General features: G+C 40.8%; 1 protein-coding gene across 2 annotated transcripts in view; it reads right to left on the bottom strand.

Moving 5' to 3' along the window:
* The window catches only part of ankrd12 (ankyrin repeat domain 12), a 71,450-nt gene extending 49,008 nt beyond the window's left edge, over positions 1-22,442 (bottom strand). For both annotated transcript variants that reach the window (XM_062023283.1, XM_062023284.1), the window contains exon 1: positions 22,322-22,442. The gene's annotated coding sequence lies outside the window, so the exon portion shown is untranslated. The remainder of the gene's footprint in view (positions 1-22,321) is intronic.
* Between the last annotated feature and the right edge of the window lie 1,206 nt (positions 22,443-23,648).

Raw genomic sequence — 23,648 nt, 5'->3', positions numbered from 1 at the left:
TTTGCAAAATCTTCCACCAAAAATATTTTTCTAAGTGGAATATTTGATGTGAAGTAATGGGAACCTTGGATAGGTCAATAATTCATAATAACATTGATTTTGATTCAGTATTATGTTTTGAGCAATGACAGTTTGAAAGAAAAAAAAAAACAGCTTTGTTTTATTAGTCAACATTGCAACTTTTTCTAAATTACATTTAACCTTTTTTATTTCACTTTTGTTATGTTTTTGTTTATTTTAATAGTATTTCTAGAATGTGCCGTGGGCCTTTAAAACATTAGCTGTGGGCCGCAAATGGCCTCCGGGGCACACTTTTGACACACCTGCTATAGATAATAAAAAACTAAATCTGATAAATCTATGGATAAAAGCAGTGCCTTGCGACGCATGCACGTTTATCATAACTCTCTCTCTCTCTGTCCCTCCCTCACCAATGCTGCTGCGCGCACAATTTGTTTTGTTTTCAACCCCTTCTTAACCCTGAACGTACATTGACAATACACGCAACCCTAACTCAAAATGCCGGACATTTGAGGCATTTCAGAAACTCCGCCCTGACAGCTCCGCAAAAGAGGACATGTCCGGTGAAAAGAGGACGTATGGTCAGTCTATCGTAGCCCGTTAGCTGCTAGCATGCCGTGGTGTCGTGCATTGTCTACACAACGGCCGTTACGCTACTTAATATGTCCGTGTGGAAACTCGTTCAGTACACCTCCGAACCAAACCCCCTGTACCGAAACGGTTCAATACAAATACACGTACCATTACACCCCTACAGAATACACTGCATTTTTGAAGTACAAGTACCGTAATTTCCGGACTATAAGCCGCACCAGCTAAATTTAGGGGAAAATACAGATTGCTCCATATATAAGCCGCACCCGACTATAAGCCGCAGGGTTTTGATGTGTAATTAGCGTAGTATATAGGGGTTCCTGCTACCACGGAGGGGATTGTCGGGACAGAGATGACTGTTTGGGAACGCAAAGCGTTCCATTTATTAACAATAAATCTTTCAATCATTCAATCAAACTTTCACATCTTTGACATGGCGAACAGCATTCGTGCAGAGTACAAATAATACAACGGTGCAAAGTAATACAAAGTGCTCGCATGTACGTTATCAAAATAACCAGCCTACCGGTATATGAAAAGTCAGTCTTTAATCATTGTGTCATCGTCTTCCTCCTGCGTACTAAAACCACCGAAATCCTCTTCGTCGGTGTCGGAGAAGAACAGGCCGTAAATAAGCCGCACCCTTGTATAAGCCGCAGGGACCAGAACGAGGGGAAAAAGTAGCGGCTTTTAGTCCGGAAATTACGGTATCAATGGAGGACTGGAGGCCAAGGACATTTAACACACAAAGTAAGAACAAGGAGAAGTAGACAAGAAGGCATGCTAAGCGTTAAACTACCCCATAAGTGTTTAGTAAAGTTTTAATATAGTGTATGAATGGATATACTGTAAAAAGTATATTATTTAAGCACAATTGGCCATAATTAGTTTGAATCATCATCATCATTAAAATTATTTAAGCAGGGGGCAAGCAGTTCCCCCCTGCTGGCCCCACTATGGACTGGACTCTCACATTATTAACCATATCCCCTCCACATCCATTGGGGTTGTCCCCCACATCTGCTGTCCCCTCCAAGGTTTCTCATTACGCCCAATGGGTTGAGTTTTTTCTTGCCCTGATGTGGGATCTGAGCCGAGGATGATCGTTGTGGCTTGTGCAGCCATTTGAGACACTTGTGATTAATGGCTATATAAATAAACTTTGAATGGTTAATTGATTCATATTTCTGAATCGCCTTCAGCATAAGCGCACCGGAGTTGGCACTCGGCAAAAAGTAAGGTGAGAAAAAGAAAAGGTATTTCAAGTTGATTAATGCATTTCTTGTTTAACCCTGTGAAACTATCCTCATTTTGACATTACTATTGACAGTAACATCTGACTTCAAGCAGCGTGTGTCTTTGAACCTCCAGTTGTCAGGAGTATGCATGATATCCTGGTGCATGTGTGTGTTTTCTTTAAAAATATATATGTTAGGTTCATTGGAGACCGTAAATTGTCCATAGGTATGAATGTGAGTTTGAATGATTATTGTGTCTCTATATATGCCCAGCAATTGGCCCTGCAAATTTTTCGTTACCCTGTCAATAAGTTGGTCCATTACTGTATACATTAGCCAACCATCCTCCTGAATAATTGCATTGTTTTTTTCCCCCGTTTATTCCAAACAGTATTATTAATTTAACATGATTCCTAAATACATGTACACTTCATGTGCATATTGATGTTTCCTTAGTGTGTTTAGTTTTAAAGTCACTTTATTGTGGAAAATATCAATAAACTACCTCAATATATTGTTTTCATCTCTAATTCAAAAGACTGTTTACATATTTGGCAAACTAAATTCCATGTTACATTTTACAATAAGCAGTAACAATTGCAAATTTAGAGCCAAACGATAAAATAATAAAACAATAGCGATTTCCGATAATGGCTTTTTTGCCGATATCCCGATATAGTCCAACTCTTAATTACCGATTCCGATATCAACCGATACAGATATATACAGTCGTGGAATTAACACATTATTATGCCTAATTTTGTTGTGATGCTCCGCTGGATGCATTAAACAATGTAACAAGGTTTTCCAAAATAAATCAACTCAAGTTATGGAAAAAAGTGCCAACATGGCACTGTCATATTTATTATTGACGTCACAAAGTGCATTATGTTTTTTAACATGCTTTAAAACAGCAGCTTGGAATTTGGGACGTGCTCTCCCTGAGAGAGCATGAGGAGGTTGAGGTGGGGGGGTAGGAATAGCGGGGGGTGTAAATTGTAGCGTCCCGGAAGAGTTAGTGCTGCAAGGTGTAGCATTAATCAGCGTTTGAACACTGCTGATTGGCATTCTCAATTCCTTGGATATCTTTTTATACCCCTTTCCTGTTTTATGCAGTTCAATTACCTTTTCTCGCAGATCCTTTGACAATTCTTTTGCCTTCCCCATGACTCAGAATCCAGAAACATCTGCGCAGCACTGGGTGAAAGATGCAATGGTCTGTCAGAAGGCCACAAACTCACTGACCTTTTATACACACACATTAATTACAAACAAACATGTCACAGGTGAGGACCGGAACCATGATTAGCCATTCAAACCTGTTTGTGTCAACTTTTGTGCATGTTATCAGATCAAAGTCACCGGGGTATGTAAACTTTTGACCAGGGTCATTTGGGTACTTTCTTTTGTCATTTTGATTTAAAAAGAGTAAACAGTTGTTTGCCAATAAATAGCTTCACACAACCATTAAGCATAAGTGGAAGAAAGGTTTTTGTGTTATCATTCATATTCTCTGAAGAATGGCCAGGAAATCATAAATTCTCCCAGGGTATGTAAACTTATGAGCACGGCTGTGTGTGTGTGTGTGTGTGTGTGTGTGTGTGTGTGTGTGTATGTATATATATATATATATATATATATATATATATATATATATATATATATATATATATATATATATATATATATATATATATATATATATATATATATATATATATATATATATATATATATATATATATATATATATATATATATATATATATATATATATATATATATATATATATATGCGAGGTAGAATTGACTATACTCTCTGAAACACGAACATTAAACTGATGCAGGACTGCCTTAAGAAACTGAGCGCAACTGTTTTGAATGTAGGTTAATGATCCAATATGCAAACAGTGGACAAGAACAATGAGGCCTTTGCTGCCGATTAGTGTTTAAAAAGAAGAAGGGGGCACGGCGAGGGAGGCATTAGAGCAAAGGTCGGGACCTAAGTATGGGACGCAAGCGCCAACCTCACATGACAGGGGAACATTTGCAGTCCAGTTTTTAAAGCAAAGCACACTGGACACTCCTGTGCATGTGGAGTGCAAGTGCTGTAATGGCGTCACATTATCACATAACGAGTATTTATCCATTTTCACTTAATCCTCACTCCTTTTTAATTATGAATTGCAATGACTCGTGTTATTCTTTCCCCTTCTGCTACGTAGTCAAGATGGCGATGATTGAGTGTGGATAGGGCAACATCCGGGTATTAATGGAGTACTGCATTTGCCATACTTCCCAGTGTGAGCTCACCTACGCACTCAAAATGCTAAGTGTAAGTGTGGATTTAGGCAAATCTTAGATGTCGGTTTCTCCACTGAAGAGATCAGGTTTACTCAAAAAGAAACACATGACTTTACCTAATACTTAAAACCAATTACAAATGCTCAGTCAATATGTTCCTTGTGATGCAATAACGTGAGCTTTTAACAGAGGGAAGCTTGCGATGACGAGGTGTCCACCGCAGGGAAAACCTTGTGTCTGTTCCCATTAAGACTCAAACACCCGTCACATCCTTTTAAGCCTGATGAGCTGTTGATGCAGTCATATGACAGACACATGCAGGTCATTGAAGGATGGAGGCGGTCCTGGACAGGCCACTGTTAAAAAAAAGGTACAGTAGGGATGATACTCGAAACCGGTTTTCCCGGTTGTTCGATAAGAAAAGAACCGAGTCCTCGGACTCGAATCCCTTTTTGAGAACCGGTACCCGTTATCGAGACCACTATAGTAAAGAAAAAGAGTTGGTTCTTTATTCGAATCCCTCGGAACGAATCCCGTCTCGACCAGAAATGCTCTGTGGAACATCACAAGAGACGTCACGTAGCTCAGTCATTCGGCACAGATAGCGAAAGCAGGAAAAAAATGGACGGGAAAAAGCGCTCCAAGGTGTAATAAAGTTTAAAACAAAAGGTATAATCCAATGAATAACTTTACTGAGAGATTTGAGCAGGGTACAAACACATGAAGAACACTTTTACGACCCACCGGAAACATAGCAACCAGGCTAGCAACGCACCTCCTTTACGGCAGCTGTCGCAACGTTCTTAAGGCAACCGTAGCTTTTGTTTTTCTTTCCTTGTAAACGTTACAAAATCACACTGTATATGTGTTGTCTGTCTAATTATAAATAAGGCAGACGAGGCGTGTTGGCTGAGTTCTTGACGTTTACTTTCACGGGTGACGACATGCAACAACACTTTTCGGGGCTACCGCGCATGCTTGTCACTCCCGTTGCATGCTGGGTAGTGTAGTTGTTATATTCCCTAGCTCATAACATCACATCTTTCCCCCTATAAAGAAATAATGTTAACTCAATAAAGTGTATTTCTTTTTTTAGCTTTAACTTTTCATTTTTTAGCATTGTAACCACATTTGCAAACAACTTTTCTATTCATAGAATTTTCTTTCAATAAAGAAATAAAGTGCAAAAATGTCAAAGCATCATAACAAACAGTTATGTCAAATAGCAGCAGAATTGCACTTTTTGGAGAGCTGTATTATTTCCAGTTTTGTGCCCAAGGGACTGATTTTATTTAACACTATAGTATTATTTATACACCTATGGTGATCACAGAGACAGCTTGTTTTTGTTTTACCTTATATATTTGTTTTTCTGAAAAATCCCACTTAATATACTTTGGGTAACAACAGTCAATATTTATTTATTTTTTAGATTAAATTGTTTTCTTATATAATAAAAGTGAGCTTTTGTTAAACCAAATATTGTGTGTTTTTTTCCCATATACAACAACCTATCTGGACTCGATAAGAGAATCGATAAGGAATCGGTTCGATAAGAGGATTCGATAATAGACTCGAACTCGATAATTTCTTATCAAACATCATCCCTAAGGTACAGTATTATATTATCAACATTAAGTGCGGGAGGTGCCGCGATTTTTTTTTGTGTCTGTAGCTTTAATGAGTAAACAAGGGAGTGAGCAGTGAGTGTACAATACAGTATTTTCCTAAGGACTGCAATTTGTTTCTCAAAATAAAATGACGCATAGAACCCTACTTTTAAGCATGATCCATAAACATAGTGCAAAGTTGGCCAATTGCCATATTTTTTCCAGCATAAGCAGCACTTTTTTGCACATACTCTATAATCTTACATAACTGTTTTTCCAGCAACATCTTAATCAATGCGCTCCAACTCTAGAGGTCTGTAAACATCCACGGTGCATGGATGAAGATTGAGATTTAATTTAGTCATTGTGCCGATACTGGCTTTGCAATCATAAGAAAATATGGCGTCAGTATGGAAAACAGAGTCTGGGTGTGGCTGGGCTGAATCAGGTCTTCCACAAAAAAGCTTTGTTGAAAAAATTCCAATTTTCTTAAATGTCTTTTTATTGTTTTAATACAAAATACGATTTTTTTTTTAAAAACTAATTAAGAATTAATAAGAAAATAAGTTAACACATTACTGGGGTTGTGGAATATATTCTAATTCCACTCTGTCGTTGTCGTGTTTAGCCGACGCACCGAAAACGTCTCCGTGCACGGAGAACGTCATTTCCGCTTCTTTTTCCTGTAATTCCTGTAATTTCCGAGTCATACCAAAGACTATAAAAATGGGACCCATTACCTCCCCGCTTGACACTCAGCATCAAGGGTTGGAATTGCTGCTCACTGCTCCCCTCACCTCCCAGGGGGTGATCAAGGGTGATGGGTCAAATGCAGAGAATCATTTCGCCAAACCTAGTGTGTGTGTGTGTGACAATCAAGGGTACTTTAACTTTAACTTAATAGCAGCATGGCAGTCGCCGTATAATAGCCCGGTTACAATATCCTTTGTTTTTGCGCTCGATGTTCATGTCTTTCATGATGACATTAACACCACGGCATTTGTAGAAGGTAGAAAGTTCCAGGATAGCGAGTGCAAAATGGCAACTGCTCCCGGAGTGTTATCCGCTGAGATGTTATTACAGGGAAAAAAAGCGGAAATGACACGATGCTGTTGTAAATGTAGTCTAAGAAATAGGGCTGGGCGATTAATCGATATACTCAATATATCGCGGGTTTGTCTCTGTGCGATATAGAAAATGACTATATAGTGATATTCGAGTATACGTTCTCAAGCAGTTGCTTTTAGCTGCGGGGCATTACACAACAGGCGTTTATCACTCATTGTTGTCTCTCCTCAATAAAACAAGCGCACCTTCTTACATACGTCACATACGTATACGCCCTCACGGAGCAGAGAGGTAGCGGCATGGGTAACGTTAGCTGTGGTGCGAGTGGTAATACGAGAGAAAGAAGGTGCGAATCTGGTAACAAATGAAGGAATAATTAATTCCCAAGAAAAACAGCAGGGGGTCCATCGTCTGGCGGTGGTTTGGCTTCAAGCGGGAAGATGTCGAACAGACAACCGTAATTTGTCAAGTGTGGGGCAAAAGCGTTGCTACAAAAAGTAGCATTACTGCTAATATGTAGCATCATTTGAAAAGTCACCTGCTAGAGAATGAAGAGTGTTTGAAACTCCGCATGTCAACATCTCCGTTCGGTGCCACACCAACAAAATGCTGAGGCAACCATATCCACATCAACACCGTATGAAAAAAGTAGTCAACAACAGGAGGAGATAACGTCCGCAGTAACCTACCACATAGCAAAGGACATACACTATTTGATTTCCTATTATGCAGCTCATTTTTATTTGACAGTTATTGAAATATCTTGTGTGACATCATGCACAAAAGTGCACTAATAGCTTGTTTTAAAATGTCTCTGACAATCTTGCACTTTCTGTTTTGAAATGACATGAATGTTTGTGCCACTCCTACCATCCATCCATCTTCAACCGCTTATCCGGAATTGGGTCGCGGGGACAACAGCTCCAGCAGAGACCCCCAGACTTCCCTCTCCAGAGCAACATTAGCGACTTCCTCCTGGAGGATCCCGAAGCGTTCCCAGGCCAGAGAGGAGATGTAATCCCCCCATCTGGTCCTTGGCCTGCCGCGGGGCCTCCTCCCAGTGGGACGTGTAACGAGGACCTCCCTAGGGAGACGCTCGTGAGGCATCCGCACGACATGCTCGAACCACCTAAGCTGGCTCCTTTCCAAGCGAAGGAGCAGCGGCTCTACACAGAGTCTCTCTCGGGTGACTGAACTTCTCACCCTATCTCTAAGGGAGATGCCAGCCACCCTTTCTGAGGAAACTCATTTCGGCCGCTTATATCCGCTATCTTATTCTTTCGGTCATGACCCACACTTCATGACCATAGGTGAGAGTAGGAATGTAGATACCTCGGTAGACCGAGAGCTTTGCCTTCTGGCTCAGCTCTCGTTTCGTCACAACAGTGCGGCAGAGGACTGCAATACTGCCCCAGCTGCTCCCATTTTCCGGCTGATTTCCTTCTCCATCTTTCCCTCACTCATGAACAAGACCCCGAGATACTTAAACTCCTCCACCTGGGACAGAGTCTCGTCCTCTACCTGGACTGTACAAACCATCGGTTTCCTGCTGAGAACCATGGCCTCAGATTTGGAGATGCTGATCCTCATTCCAGCCGCTGAACACTCGGCTGCGAACCGATCCAGTGAGAGCTGAAGGTCACGAACCGAAGGTGCCATCAGGACCACATCATCTGCAAACAGCAGTGACGCAACCTTTAGCCCCCGAGACGTATACCCTCTCCGCCATGTCCATGACTCTGCCTAGAAATCCTGTCCATGAAAATCACAAACAGGATAGGTGACAGAGCGCAGACCTGGCGGAGACCAACCCCCACTGGAAACGGATCCGACTTACATCCAAGCACCCGGACACAACTCTCGCTTTGGTTGTACAGAGATTGGACGGCCCTCAGCTGGGTTCCCCTCACTCCGTACCCCCTCAGCACTTCCCACAAGATCTCCCGGCTTAAAGGCCTACTGAAATGAATTTTTTTTATTTAAACGGGGATAGCAGATCTATTCTATGTGTCATATTTGATCATTTCGCGATATTGCCATATTTTTGCTGAAAGGATTTAGTAGAGAACGACGTTTGGTATCTGACAAAAAAAAGCCTTGCCCCTACCGGAAGTAGCGTGACGTAGTCAGTTGAACATTTCCGCAAAGTTCCCTATTGTTTACGATGATAGCGGCCAGAAGTGAGAGCGATTCGGACCGAGAAAGCGACGATTTCCTCATTAATTTGAGCGAGGATGAAAGATTCGCGGATGAGGAAAGTGCAAGTGAAGGACTAGTGGGGAGTGGAAGCGATTCAGATAGGAAAGATGCTGTGAGAGCCGGGGGTGACATGATATTCAGCTGGGAATGACTACAACAGTAAATAAACACAAGACATATATATACTCTATTAGCCACAACACAACCAGGCTTATATTTAATATGCCACAAATGAATCCCGCATAAAAACACCTAGGTGTTTGTTATGCTAGCTCCTAGCTCTTAACTACTAGCTCCCGTCCATATAACCCGCCAATACAATTCAAACACCTGCACAACACACACACTCACTCAGCCCAAAGGACCGTTCACCTAACCCAAGGTTCATAAAGCTTATATATTTAACCAAAGTTACGTACGTGACACGCACGTACGGGCAAGCGATCAAATGTTTGGAAGCGCAGCTGCGTACTCACGGTACCGCGTCTGCATCTGTGTATCCAAATCAAAGTCCTCCTGGTAAGAGTCTGTGTTGTCCCAGTTCTCTACAGGCGTCTGTGTATCAAAGTCAAAGTCCTCCTGGTAAGAGTCTCTGTTGTCCGAGTTCTTCGATCTTGACTGCATCTTTCGGGAATGTAAACAATGAAACGCCGGCTGTGTTGTGTTGCTGACTTCCCTCGCAAAATACTCCGCTTCGCACAGACAACTTTCTTCTTTGCTTGCTCGGCTTCTTTCTCCATAATGCAATGAACAAATTGCAACAGATTCACCAACACAGATGTCCAGAATACTGTGGAATAATGAGATGAAAACAGAGCTAGTTTGTATTGGCTTCAATGGGGGAGCCATACCTCTGTTTCACTGGCTACGTCACACGCATACGTCATCCTCCAAAGGAGTTTTCAACCGGAAGTTTAGCGGGAAATTTAAAATTGCACTTTATAAGTTAACCCGGCCGTATTGGCACGTGTTGCAATGTTAAGATTTCATCATTGATACATAAACTATCAGACTGCGTGGTCGCTAGTAGTGGCTTTCAGTAGGCCTTTAAAGGCCTACTGAAATGAATTTTTTAAAATTTAAACGGGAATAGCAGATCCATTCTATGTGTCATACTTGATCATTTTGCGATATTGCCATATTTTTGCTGAAAGGATTTAGTAGAAAAAAATCGACGATAAAGTTCGCAACTTTTGCTCGCTGATAAAAAAAAGCCTTGCCTGTACCGGAAGTAGCGTGACGTCACAGGAGCTAGTATTCCTCACAATTCCCCGTTGTTTACAATGGAGCGAGAGAGATTCGGAGCGACAAAGCGCCGATTACCCCATTAATTTGAGCGAGGATGAAAGATTCGTAGATGAGGAACGTTACAGTGAAGGACTAGAGAGGCAGTGATGGACATATCTTTTTTCGCTCTGACCGTAACTTAGGTACAAGCTGGCTCATTGGATTCCACACTCTCCTTTTTCTATTGTGGATCACGGATTTGTATTTTAAACCACCTCGGATACTATATCCTCTTGAAAATGAGAGTCGAGCACGCGAAATGGACATTAAAAGTGACTTTTATCTCCACGACAATACATCGGTGACACACTTAGCTACGGAGCTAACGTGATAGCATCGTTCTCAAATGAAGATAGAAACAAAATAAATAAACCCCTGACTGGAAGGATAGACAGAAGATCAAAAATACTATTAAACCATGTACATGTACCTACACGGTTAAAAATTCTCAGCCTGGTAAGGCTTAACAATGCTGTTGCTAACGACGCTAAGGCTAATTTAGCAACTTAGCAACCGGACCTCACAGAACTATGATAAAAACATTAGCGCTCCACCTACGCCAGCCAGCCCTCACCAACAACCGTGCTCACCTGCGTTCCAGCGATCAACGGCGCGACGAAGGACTTCATCCGTGGGTTTGGCGGCAAGCATCGGCTAGACGTAGTAAGTAGTCCTTGTTGTGTTGCTGTAAGTATTGTACTTAGCCGCTAAGACACCGATCGATCCCACCTACAACGTTCTTCTTTGCAGCCTCCATTGTTCATTAAACAAATTGCAAAAGATTCACCAACACAGATGTCCAGAATACTTTGGAATTTTGTCGAAGAAAACAAGAGGTTTTTGTATCGGGTCCGATGGGGTCCAACCCCCGAAAGCAATGTGCCCCACCCTGATCGGTAGGTTCTTTCAGCCGCACACAAAACTGTGAAGTGACATTCATATAAAACTTGCGGGCCGCACTAACGTTAAACTTTCATATTCAGGTGGGGGAGGCCACAAAATATTATCTCGGGGGCCACAATTGGCCCTAGGGCCGCAATTTTGAGACCCCTGATTTATAACATTATAACGAACATGGTCATCTAGAGCAGTGTTTTTCAACCTTTTTTGAGCCATGGCACATTTTTTTCATTGAAAAAATGAGGCGGCACACCACCAGCAGAAAACATTAAAAAATTAAACTCAGCAACCGATATTGACAATAAAAAGTCGTTGTCGCAAGTGTTGGGTATGACTTTAAACCAGGGGTGTCAAACTCAAATACAATTTAAAACTGAACAAAGCCACGGGCCAAGGTTGAACAAATTAACCTTTTAATAGGGAGCCAAACAAGTTTTGCATTGAATATTGAACAAGCAAGGCTTATATAACTTTATAGTGACATGCAAAATTGAGTTTTAAATAATAATAATAAAAAAATATCAATGGCATATCAAATACAATTTAAATAAAAATTGAATGCCTCTTTTCTATTTGCAGCCTTCTGAGGTAAATATCAACATTAACTTTTTCCACAGGCTAATAAATTTGAAAATAAAATTACAATAAACCAACCATTCAGGACTTTAAACTGCTCAGTTTGCAACACACCGATCTAATCTGATGTGCCCAAGCCTGATACCTGCCATCTTTTCTTGGATGCTAGTTCATTAATGTCGGGGCTCAGGCTTTGAGCTGAGGTAACCTTCATTATCCAACCAAGGTGTTCATCAGTCATTATATCTCGTAGTCCACCCGGACCACAGTCTTGGGGGCGTGGCTTAAAGGCACTGCCTTTAACGTCCTCTACGAGCTGTCGTCACATCCGCTTTTCATCCATTGTAACAACGTGCCGGCCCAGTCACAAGATTATGTGCGGCTTCTGTACGCACACACACGTGAATGCAACACATACTTGATCAACAGCGATACAGGTTACACTGAGGGTTGCCGTATAAATACCTTTAACACTGTTACAAATATACGCCTCACTGTGAACCCACACCAAACAAGAATGACAAACACATTTCGGGAGAACATCCGCACCGTAACACAACATAAACACAACAGAACAAATACCCGTGCGTCGGTTGAGGTGGGCGGGGTTATTTCTATTATTTATTGCAAGGGAATTGGGTATTAATGACATATGGATACAAATAAGAAAGCAAACAACAATTAATGGCCAATGCATGAAAGCATTCACGTCTTACTTGAATAAACTGCAACCAACATTTTAAGTTGTATTAAAAAGGAGTCACATTATAATTTTTTCCCCCTACATTTAAAACATTACCTTGTGGTCTACAGAACATGTAATGGTGGTTCGTTTTGGTCAAAATGTTGCATGGATTATGTTTTACAGACCGTTTTCAAGTCGCTTTCTGATTGTCACTTCAGGATACGCTGTTTTGTGGGCCGTCTTATTTACATGGCTCCACTTCCACTGCGTCTTTTCCCTGCCATCCATGCTGTAGTTTCCAGTGCTTCTATATGGAGGCTACTGACAAACGTAAGTTAGAACAATATGCTACTTTTGAAAAGAACGGTAACAGTGAAGGAAGCTTGTGCATTTATGTGCCAATCTGCCCCACAGCAAGAGAATAGCGAAAAGGAAGGAGCTTATTGACTACACAACCAAATTGGATTACAATGGCAAACTGGCGCAAATTTATACTATATACACACTACCGTTCAAAAGTTTGGGGTCACCCAAACAATTTTGTGGAATAGCTTTCTTTTTAAGAACAAGAATAGACTGTCGAGTTTCAGATGAAAGTTCTCTTTTTCTGGCCATTTTGAGCGTTTAATTGACCCCACAAATGTGATGCTCCAGAAAGTCAATCTGCTCAAAGGAAGGTCAGTTTTGTAGCTTCTGTAACGAGCTAAAGTGTTTTCTGATGTGTGAACATGATTGCACAAGGGTTTTCTAATCATCAATTAGCCTTCTGAGCCAATGAGCAAACACATTGTACCATTAGAACACTGGAGTGATAGTTGCTGGAAATGGGCCTCTATACACCTATGTAGATATTGCACCAAAAAGCAGACATTTGCAGCTAGAAGAGTCATTTACCACATTAGCAATGTATAGAGTGTATTTATTTCAAGTTAAGACTAGTTTAAAGTTATCTTCATTGAAAAGTACAGTGCTTTTCCTTAAAAAATAAGGACATTTCAATGTGACCCCAAATTTTTGAACGGTAGTATATATACTTCATTGATGCCACCATTGGGAAAAAACATCACAAATGGGGGGAAATTCTAAACAGATCATTTAGCGGAAGTATGAAGGAAAGCAAGATTGTTTTATGAATATCACCACCAAGGGTGTGGGAAAAAAATCGATTCGAATTCAAATCGCCAATCTCACGTTGTACGCTTCAGTATCGATTCTCATTTTTCAAAAATCGGTTTTCTTTTTTTTTAATTAATCAATCCAACAAAACAATACACAGCAATACCATAACAATACAATCCAATTCCAAAACCAAACCCGACCCAGCAATAAACAGAGCAATTAAGAGGAGACACAAACACGACACAGAACAATCCAAAAGTAGTGAAACAAAAATTAATATTATCAACAACAGTATCAATATTAGTAACAATTTCAACATAGCAGTGATTAAAAATCCCTCATTGACATTATCATTAGACATTTATTAAGAAAAATACAAAAATAAAATAAAAATGAACAATAGTGTCACAGTGGCTTACACTTGCATCGCATCTCATAAGCTTGGCAACACACTGTGTCCAATATTTTCACAAAGATAAAATAAGTCATATTTTTGGTTCATTTAATAGTTAAAACAAATGTACATTATTGCAATCAGTTGATAAAACATTGTCCTTTACAATTATAAAAGCTTTTAACAAAAATCTACTACTCTGCTTGCATGTCAGCAGACTGGGGTAGATCCTGCTGAAATCTATGTATTCCATGAAGAGACAATCCTTTTGAATCGGAAAAATATTGTTTTTGAATCGGAAAAATATTGTTTTTGAATCGAGAATCGCGTTGAATCGGAAAAAAAAAATATTTATAATCGAATCGTGACCCCAAGAATCGATATTGAATCGAATCGTGGGACACCCAAAGATTCGCAGCCCTAATCACCACCATGCCTCCTTAGTTTGATATAACATTTTGGGACTTACGCAGATCTCAAACACAAAATAGCAGATACCAATAAAATGGTTATGCAAGTCAGGACAAATGCAAACGCCACAAGACAACGACATAAGGCCACAACACAACATTACGCCAAAGCACAACAACATGAAGGCGCAACAGAAATAACATCGGACAGGTTTCGCTGATAGACCAAGTGGCTGATGCGGAAAGTTGACAATTGTGTAATAAACGAAGTTGGTAAAGTAAAAAAAGTGTAACCACTTTTTCCAATCATAAAGAACATTTTCAATAATACCAATATACTATGTTCATTACGTTTTCAATCTTACGTCTCAGCCACTAGGTCCGTCGGCGAAACTTGTCCGCTGTCACTTCAGTTTTGGCTTAAAGTTGTGGATTTATGTTATTGTGTTGTGATGTTTGTTGTGGCTTTTGCTATTGTGCTGTAGCGGATAATTGTTGTGTTGTGGCCTTATGTTATTGCCTTGTGGTGTTCGCATTTGTTGTGACCTTTCTTGGCCACATTAGGTATCCACCATTCTGTTTTGATGACTGATTGCATGTGGTGATGACGCCACAGATGGGCAGACAAACTTTAGTAATGATTGAAGTCGTTATTTAAAGTGCTAAATTTCATATAAAGTGTGAAGTTTTTAAATTCAATGTTTTAAGTTTATTTCAAACATGGTATAAGGATGGGCGAAAATTGTACTCTAGTTTGATCAAATTTGGGTGGACTTATTTTGGGAGCAAAACACCAATTAAAGGGTAAAATCTGTATTCGCACATGTGCTACTTTTTCCCCCCCCCAATACTGGCACCACCTATTTGCGACTAAAAAGCTTGCACCTTACAGCCCTGGGCTAAACATACAAACTAACCATATTAAACCATAATAAAACAAACACTTACTGTAATATTTCCACTGTCGCTGGGATGCCGACCAACGGGACGATCATATAATTCCGTTTAGATGAAGAATCAATCATGATCCTCACGAAGGGTTAAAAAAAAAAAGTTGCCGCAACCCGTTGTTGCCATCTCGGGGGATGCCAAAGTCGACCAGCCTCTCGGTCCACGGTGATATTTGTCTACTACCAGGTGTGAGATGCATTAATTCAGGGCCGTACAATGCGAACATTACAGATGGAAAACAGGTTGTGTCAGTATTGGAAAAAAACTACAAAAGTAGCACATCTGCAAATACAGATTTTAACCCTTTAATTAGCAGTTTGCTCCGAAAACAAATCCATCCAAATTTGATCAAACTAGAGTAAAATTTTCAGCCATCTGTATCGCATGTTTGAAATAAACTTAAGCCATAACCAAATGGACAAGTGATTGAGGCCGAAGTGTCACTCAGCGTGAGCTGAAAACTGTGTGACCCCCACCCTCCTTCGCCATGCACAGAAGGGAGCAGGGCTGGCCTTTAAACACGAAAGAAACAAAGACTTAGTTAGAGGAACTGGTCAGGAAAAGACAACCTTTTTTTCACCCCCTTAAAACTTGAAAAACTGCACCGTGTGCTAGTAACTACGAGGGTTGGCGAGAATATTGAACAACAAATGAAGTGACAAACTTGCCATCCACACAATATCCCGTTTGTTAAAAAGAACATACAGCCATGGAAGCAAATTCAATTTATTTTTTAAGAAGAGGTAACACAAACTAGTGAAAGATTCAAAAGAGCTGCCATCAGAGCCCACAAACTGCCGCTGATAGCCTACTAAGCTAACAAAAACAGCTCTAGCTAAAACGCCTGTGAGACTCAGACTGAGCGTGGACTCGCTGATGTCATGCTAGCAGGCAACAGGCACCGTTTTTTATAAAGGTACGCATACAGAAGCACACACTGCTCTCATATATGAAACTTATCTCAGCTGCATCATGCCAAATATTTGAAGTTTTTTTTTAAAGGAACGCATTAATTACTTACCCTAGTAAATAATTACATTTAGTAAAGTAACTATAATGAATCACTTTTTAATAGTAATTTTCAGAACACAGCAACATGAAGCACCTGGCAGGTTGGTGTTCCTGGCTAAAACCTTTGTGTGTATGTCCTATAAAAACATCATTTTTAAAAGGTCAAATATTTTCATGTTGCTGCTGACGTTTAAACATGTCCTCTTAAACCAGGGCACTTCATTTCATATTTTGTTCTTTTGTGTTTTGTTAGCTGAAGAACTGAACATAGCAAAATGTTTTTTTTTTAAAGAAGGTAGGAGATTATATTTGACTTTTCTTATATTATTTTCAAGGCTTTTTCTTTTTTCTTAACTCAAAACACCTCCTAATTTGGGATCCTATGATGCAAAACCGACTTTTCTTACTTGTTGGTACCCGTTTTTGTGTATTTGGGATCCCCATCAGTCCCGAACATTTTAAATCAAGGCATGGTGGAGATTTTTTATAGGACTGGACAATTAATACAATTTTAATTTCGATTATAGCTTCCCATGATTATGAAAACATAATAATCGACAAAATATGATCAATGGGCCACGCAACGGGCATGCAAATTCTGGAGCTTGTGACGGTGAAACAGATGAGGTGCGAGTAGAGATGTCCGATAATATCGGCCGATAAATGCTTTAAAATGTAATATCGGAAATTATCGGTATCAGTTTTTTTATTATCGGTATCGTTTTTTTTTTATTAAATCAACATAAAAAACACAAGATACACTTACAATTAGTGCACCAACTCAAAAAACCTCCCTTCCCCATTTACACTCATTCACACAAAAGGGTTGTTTCTTTCTGTTATTAATATTCTGCTTCCTACATTATATATCAATATATATCAATACAGTCTGCAAGGGATACAGTCCGTAAGCACACATGATTGTGCGTGCTGCTGGTCCACTAATAGTACTAACCTTTAACAGTTAATTTTACTCATTTTCATTAATTACTAGTTTCTATGTAACTGTTTTTATATTGTTTTACTTTCTTTTTTAGTCAAGAAAATGTTTTAATTTATTTATCTTATTTTATTTTATTAATTTAAAAAAAAAAAGGACCTTATCTTCACCATACCTGGTGGTTAAAAAAAATAATGCACTTTGTGACTTCAATAATAAATATGGCAGTGCCATGTTGGCATTTTTTTTCCATAACTTGAGTTGATTTATTTGGGAAAACCTTGTTACATTGTTTAATGCATCCAGCAGGGCATCACAACAAAATTAGGCATAATAATGTGTTAATTCCACGACTGTATATATCAGTATCGGTTGATATTGGTATCGGTAATTAAGAGTTGGACAATACCGGAATATCGGATATTGGCAAAAAAGCCATTATCGGACATCCCTAGGTGCGAGTGAGTGAAAACTCTAGAAGTTTGGAACAGGGTTGCTACTTTTCGTTTGACACAGCGCTAGTATGCCTAATCAATAATCACGAAACTCAACAAAAAAAGGCTATTTGACTTCCGCGTTGACGTAACCGTGGACGGAGTCACATGATTGGCCAATAAAACGGAATCTGCTGTTAAATGCAGAATATCAGGGAAATGTACATAAATATAAGTGAAATGTTCTCATTGTGAGGAGAAGAAACATTTGTATGGGAAGCCCCGCGGCAACGTGACTGACTTTGAAAATGACGAGAGGGAATCTGTCGAGTTTGATGGAGTACTTGCCCAGCTGTTCATTTAGGACACAGAAGATGAGGACTTTGATGGATTGGTGGATGACGATTGATCAAAAAAGAATGTGAGTACGTAATAATATAGGCATAATAATGTGTTAATTCCACGACTGTATATATCGGTTGATATCGGAATTGGTAACTAAGAGTTGGACAATATCGGAATATCTGCAAAAAAGCAATTATCGGATTAAGCTATAGCAGACCTGGGCAAATTAAGGCCCGGGGGCCACATGCGGCCCGTCAAGCTTTTCAATCTGGCCCGCCGGACATTCCCAAATAATCTTTTTAGATCTTTAAGATGGAAACTAGCTGCCATTATGATGTGCAGTCATGTTTTCTAATGGCCGCACGTCTTGAACTATACAAAGTATTTCAATGGTTGGAATCTGCACTTTTGGATGACATACCAGTTACTATGGTAATCTAATTAGTTACTATGGCAATCTACGTCACAGCAGCTCAGACGAGGCACCAAGCAGTGTGGGCGGGAAGCGTTTCCACAGACGCGGAAGTAGATATTCACAACAAAGTTCTAAAGCTTAGTGATATATCAGATTGTAGGTGGGTTTATTTTGTACCCTTCGCGTTCATATTTCATTGTTTGTTGCATTTCACTTGATTGTAAAATATGTCGATCGAAAGGGGGTGTGACATTCATATTTTGTCAATATTCAGTGTTTTATCGTTCATAGAAACATGTAAAATTCCATTACGTTTTTTTAAGGCGGTCTGTCCTAACGTTTTTAGCATTCAATCAGACATTATTGTGAGGTTTTGTATTAGGGTCCCTAAAAATAGATATACGGGCCCCCACACATTTTTTTCCTGTAAATGTGGCCCCCGAGTCAAAATAATTGCCCAGGCCTGAGCTATAGCTTCTGCATTTTATTTCCTAAAACAAACACTTGAAAGCTAGGGAATGGGGGCCTTTGAGAGCTCTCTGAGAGTGGCGGTTGCACAGTTAGCCATGTAAAAACAGGCAGCTTTTTGTAATCAGGCAACACCCCCCTCACCACCCCAACATGTCACTGACTGACTGACTGGCTGGCTTTTCGAGCCATGCTTGCTTCCGAATGTATGAACCACATCAATATTTGCGTATTTTAACACCCAGTTTTAAATCGCACGGGATTTTTATATGCTGCATTATTACACTAGAGCAGTGGTTTTTAACCTGGGTTTGATCGAACCCTAGGGGTTTGGTGAGTCGGCCTCAGGGGTTCGGCGGAGCCTCCGCCATGGAGGTAGAGACACATCCCACTTATCGTGTAAATAAAAACTTCTCCCTATCGGCGTATTATGGATACCCCCAAACAATGTTCCCTCTAATTCTCCATCTGATTTGCAGGTGTTTTGATTGATTGATTGAAACTTTTACTAGTAGATTGCAAAGGAAGAGAATACATTATATGAAACAGTACAGTTTACACAGTACAGTACATATTCCGTACATTTGACCACTAAATGGTAACACCCGAATAAGTTTTTCAACTAGTTTAAGTCGGAGTCCACGTTAATCAATTTATGGTAATGTGTGTAAGGTGTGTACCGTATTTTTCGGAGGATAAGTCGCTCCTGAGTATAAGTCGCACCGGCCGAAAATGCATAATAAAGAAGGAAAAAAACATACAAGTCGCATTTTTGGGGGAAATGTATTTGATAAAAGCCAACACCAAGAATAGACATTTGAAAGGCAATTTAAAATAAATAAAGAATAGTGAACAACAGGCTGAATAAGTGTACGTTATATGACGCATAAATAACCAACTGAGAACGTGCCTGGTATGTTAAAGGCCTACTGAAAGCCACTACTAGCGACCACGCAGTCTGATAGTTTATATATCAATGATGAAATCTTAACATTGCAACACATGCCAATACGGCCGGGTTAACTTATAAAGTGCAATTTTAAATTTCCTGGGAAACTTCCGGTTGAAAACGTCTATGTATGATGACGTTTGCGCGTGACGTCAATGGTTGAAGCGGAAGTATTGGGACACATTGTATCCCAATACAAACAGCTCTGTTTTCACCACATAATTCCACAGTATTCTGGACATCTGTGTTGATGAATCTTTTGCAATTTGTTTAATGAACAATGGAGACTGCAAAGAAGAAAGCTGTAGGTGGGATCGGTGTATTAGCGGCTGGCTGCGGCAACACAACAAGGAGGACTTTGACTTGGATAGCAGACGCGCTATCCGACACTAGCCGCCGACCGCATCGATGATCGGGTGAAGTCCTTCGTCGCGCCGTTGATCGCTGGAACGCAGGTGAGCACGGGTGTTGATGAGCAGATGAGGGCTGGCGTAGGTGGATAGCTAATGTTTTTAGCATAGCTCTGTGAGGTCCCGTAGCTAAGTTAGCTTCAATGGCGTCGTTAGCAACAGCATTTTTAAGCTTCGCCAGGCTGGAAAGCATTAACCATGTAGTTACAGGTCCAGGGTTTAATAGTATTGTTGATCTTCTGTCTATCCTTCCAGTCAGGGGCTTATTTCTTTTGTTTCAATCTGCAGTTAAGCCCGATGCTATCACGTTAGCTCCGTAGCTAAAGTGTTTCACCGATGTATTGTCGTGGAGATAAAAGTCACTGTGAATGTCCATTTCGCGTTTTCGACTCTCATTTTCAAGAGGATATAGTATCCGAGGTGGTTTAAAATACAAATCCGTGATCCACAATAGAAAAAGCAGAAAGTGTGGAATCCAATGAGCCAGCTTGTACCTAAGTTACGGTCAGAGCGAAAAAAGAAAGTCCTGCACTGCACTCTAGTCCTTCACTCTCACGTACCTCATCCACGAATCTTTCATCCTGGCTCAAATTAATGGGGTAATCGTCGCTTTCTTGGTCCGAATTGCTCTCGCTGCTGGTGTAAACAATGGGGAAATGTGAGGAGCCCTTCAACCTGCGACGTCACGCTACTTCCGGTACAGGCAAGGCTTTTTTCATCAGCGACCAAAAGTTGCGAACTTTATCGTCAATCTTCTCTACTAAATCCTTTCAGCAAAAATATGGCAATATCGCGAAATGATCAAGTATGACACATAGAATGGATCTGCTATCCCCGTTTAAATAAGAACATTTCATTTCAGTAGGCCTTTAACGTAACATATTATGGTAAGAGTCATTCAAATAACTATAACATATAGAACATGCTATACGTTTACCAAACAATCTGTCACTCCTAATCGCTAAATCCCATGAAATTTTATACGTCTAGTCTCTTAGGTGAATGAGCTAAACAATATTATTTGATATTTTACGGTAATGTGTTAATAATTTCACACATAAGTCGCTCCTGAGTATAAGTCGAACTATGAAAAAAACTGAGACTTATAGTCTGAAAAATACGGTAAGCGTCTGCATTTTATTTCCTAAAACAAACACTTGAAAGCTAGGGAATGGGGGCCTTTGAGAGCTCTGAGAGTGGCGGTTGCACAGTCAGCCATGTAAAAACAGGCAGCTTTTTGTAATCAGGCAACACCCCCCTCACCACCCCAACATGTCACTGACTGACTGGCTGGCTTTTCGAGCCATGCTTGCTTCCGAATGTATGAACCACATCAATATTTGCGTATTTTAACACCCGGTTTTAAATCGCACGGGATTTTGTATATGCTGCATTATTACACTAGAGGAAAAGGACCTGCAGGCAGCACCACCCAACTCCTGCACGTATGCATGTTGCCATGGCTGCTGCAATGTTACAACTCAGCCTTATATACAGTCACAGTCAGCCCCCTAATAATTAGCTAAATATCTTATTTTTGCATCGTGCTCCACAAAAAATACGATTATTTGCTGTTGGCGCGTCGCGGGTTGAAGAAGGAGATGTCGTCATGTATTTAGTGTGTCACGTTGAACATGAAGGTAAAAACAGCTCAAGACAAAAGCCCACCACTGCAGCCCCTTGACTGCCCCCTCCAGCCCCCCCCCACCCCCCTCCCCGAGCTAGGCGGCTAACCAAGGCAGCTAACAGCTAACAGATCTACGCATTTTCCTATCAAGTTGAAATGACTACTTTTAACGCTGAAAAGTGCCTTACTTCTGCTTTCACGCGTGTCGTAAACCCACGCCGACACATGAAATATTCCATTCGTCACGTACTTTACGTCACTTTAGCGCCGTGTTAGCCACATGGCTAACCAACGAGCCTAGTGTGTGTGTGTGTGTGTCCGCTACGCCAAAGCGTTTCAAAAAAATACAAAATAAAATACACTTACCTCTTTGTGACCGGGATTCGGTCGGCGGTAGTAACCGTAATTTTGCTCTTTTTTCCCCCCCCCCGGTCCCCCCCCGCTCCAAAAAAAAAATAGATATATATACAAGACGTGAAGCGTCGCCTACGGCACTGTGACGTTCATGGCTGCTTTTTTTGAAAACACCGTCCTCCTCCTCTCCGAGAAAAAGACTAACGAAAACACGCCAGCGCCGCCCGTGATTGGTCCGGCGGCGATCACGTGACCCGCGGAGCTACGCAGCGGCTTAAAAAGCTTTCGGGTCGGCGGGGAGAGAGAGAGAGAGAGAGAGAGCGAGAGAGAAAAAGAGAGAGAGAGCTGGTCGGAAGGGGTACTCGAGTCGAGACGCCATTTATAAAAACTACCGCACACATTCCATGGTAAGAAAAACTCCATAGCTGTTGCGTTTTGTTAGCTTATAATAGAGGCCTTGTGGTGTATATATATATATATACATATATATATATATATATATGTGTATATATAAGTGTATATTTAGACTCGAGGGAGCGTTTGATGGCGTCATCTGTTCCGCTCAGAACCTTCTGGAAACTAATGGCGGACGACAGCGCGTCTCGGAAGGCACACATGTAGATGAAGCATGGCGAACGTGTTTATTTTGGCACCCGCGTGTTCCTTTCCCTAATTTATTTTTTAACGTGTGGCTTCTCCTGAACGCCGGCAACCCCCTTTTGTTGTCGAAAGCTGTTGCGCAGTGACATTTGCATCACGGCGGGGGGAGACAGGTGCGCATGCGCGAAAGGCTCCCCATTCTGACATGTTGCAGAGCAGGCTCGGGGGGGGGAGAGGGGGAGAGAGGGGGGGGGGGGAAGGGCGCCGGCGAGACAAGAGAGCGCCACCGGGGCATGATGAAAGTGACAGTGTGTGTGTGTGTGTGTGTGTGTGTGTGTGTGTGTGTGTGTGTGTGTGTGTGTGTGTGTGTGTGTGTGTTTGTGTGTGTGTGTGTGTGTGTGTGTGTGTGTGTGCGTGACAGTCACACAATGGCTCGTTTCCATTCATGCGTGTTTTAGATGTGTAAAAGAAGTGCCATTCCACGTGATGCTATATTCCACGTTTACACCATTGAGTGTGTGTCATACTTTGTATTCATGTGTCATGTTGTTGCATATTTGGTACTGGATAATTTAAAAAAAAAGTGATATTGGATAATAATCTTAGTCTACCATGAATTGATTAACGTGAACCCCCGACTAACATACTTGCCAACCTTGAGACCTCCAAATTCGGGAGATTTGGGAAACCCCGTTTCCATATGAGTTGGGAAATGGTCCATCCATTTTCTACCGCTTAT

Source organism: Entelurus aequoreus, linkage group LG16 (genome assembly GCF_033978785.1).
Source record: "Entelurus aequoreus isolate RoL-2023_Sb linkage group LG16, RoL_Eaeq_v1.1, whole genome shotgun sequence".
Taxonomy (NCBI): Eukaryota; Metazoa; Chordata; class Actinopteri; order Syngnathiformes; family Syngnathidae; genus Entelurus; species Entelurus aequoreus.
Note: the sequence above shows the minus strand (reverse complement) of the source record. Positions and strands in the feature narration are given on the sequence as shown.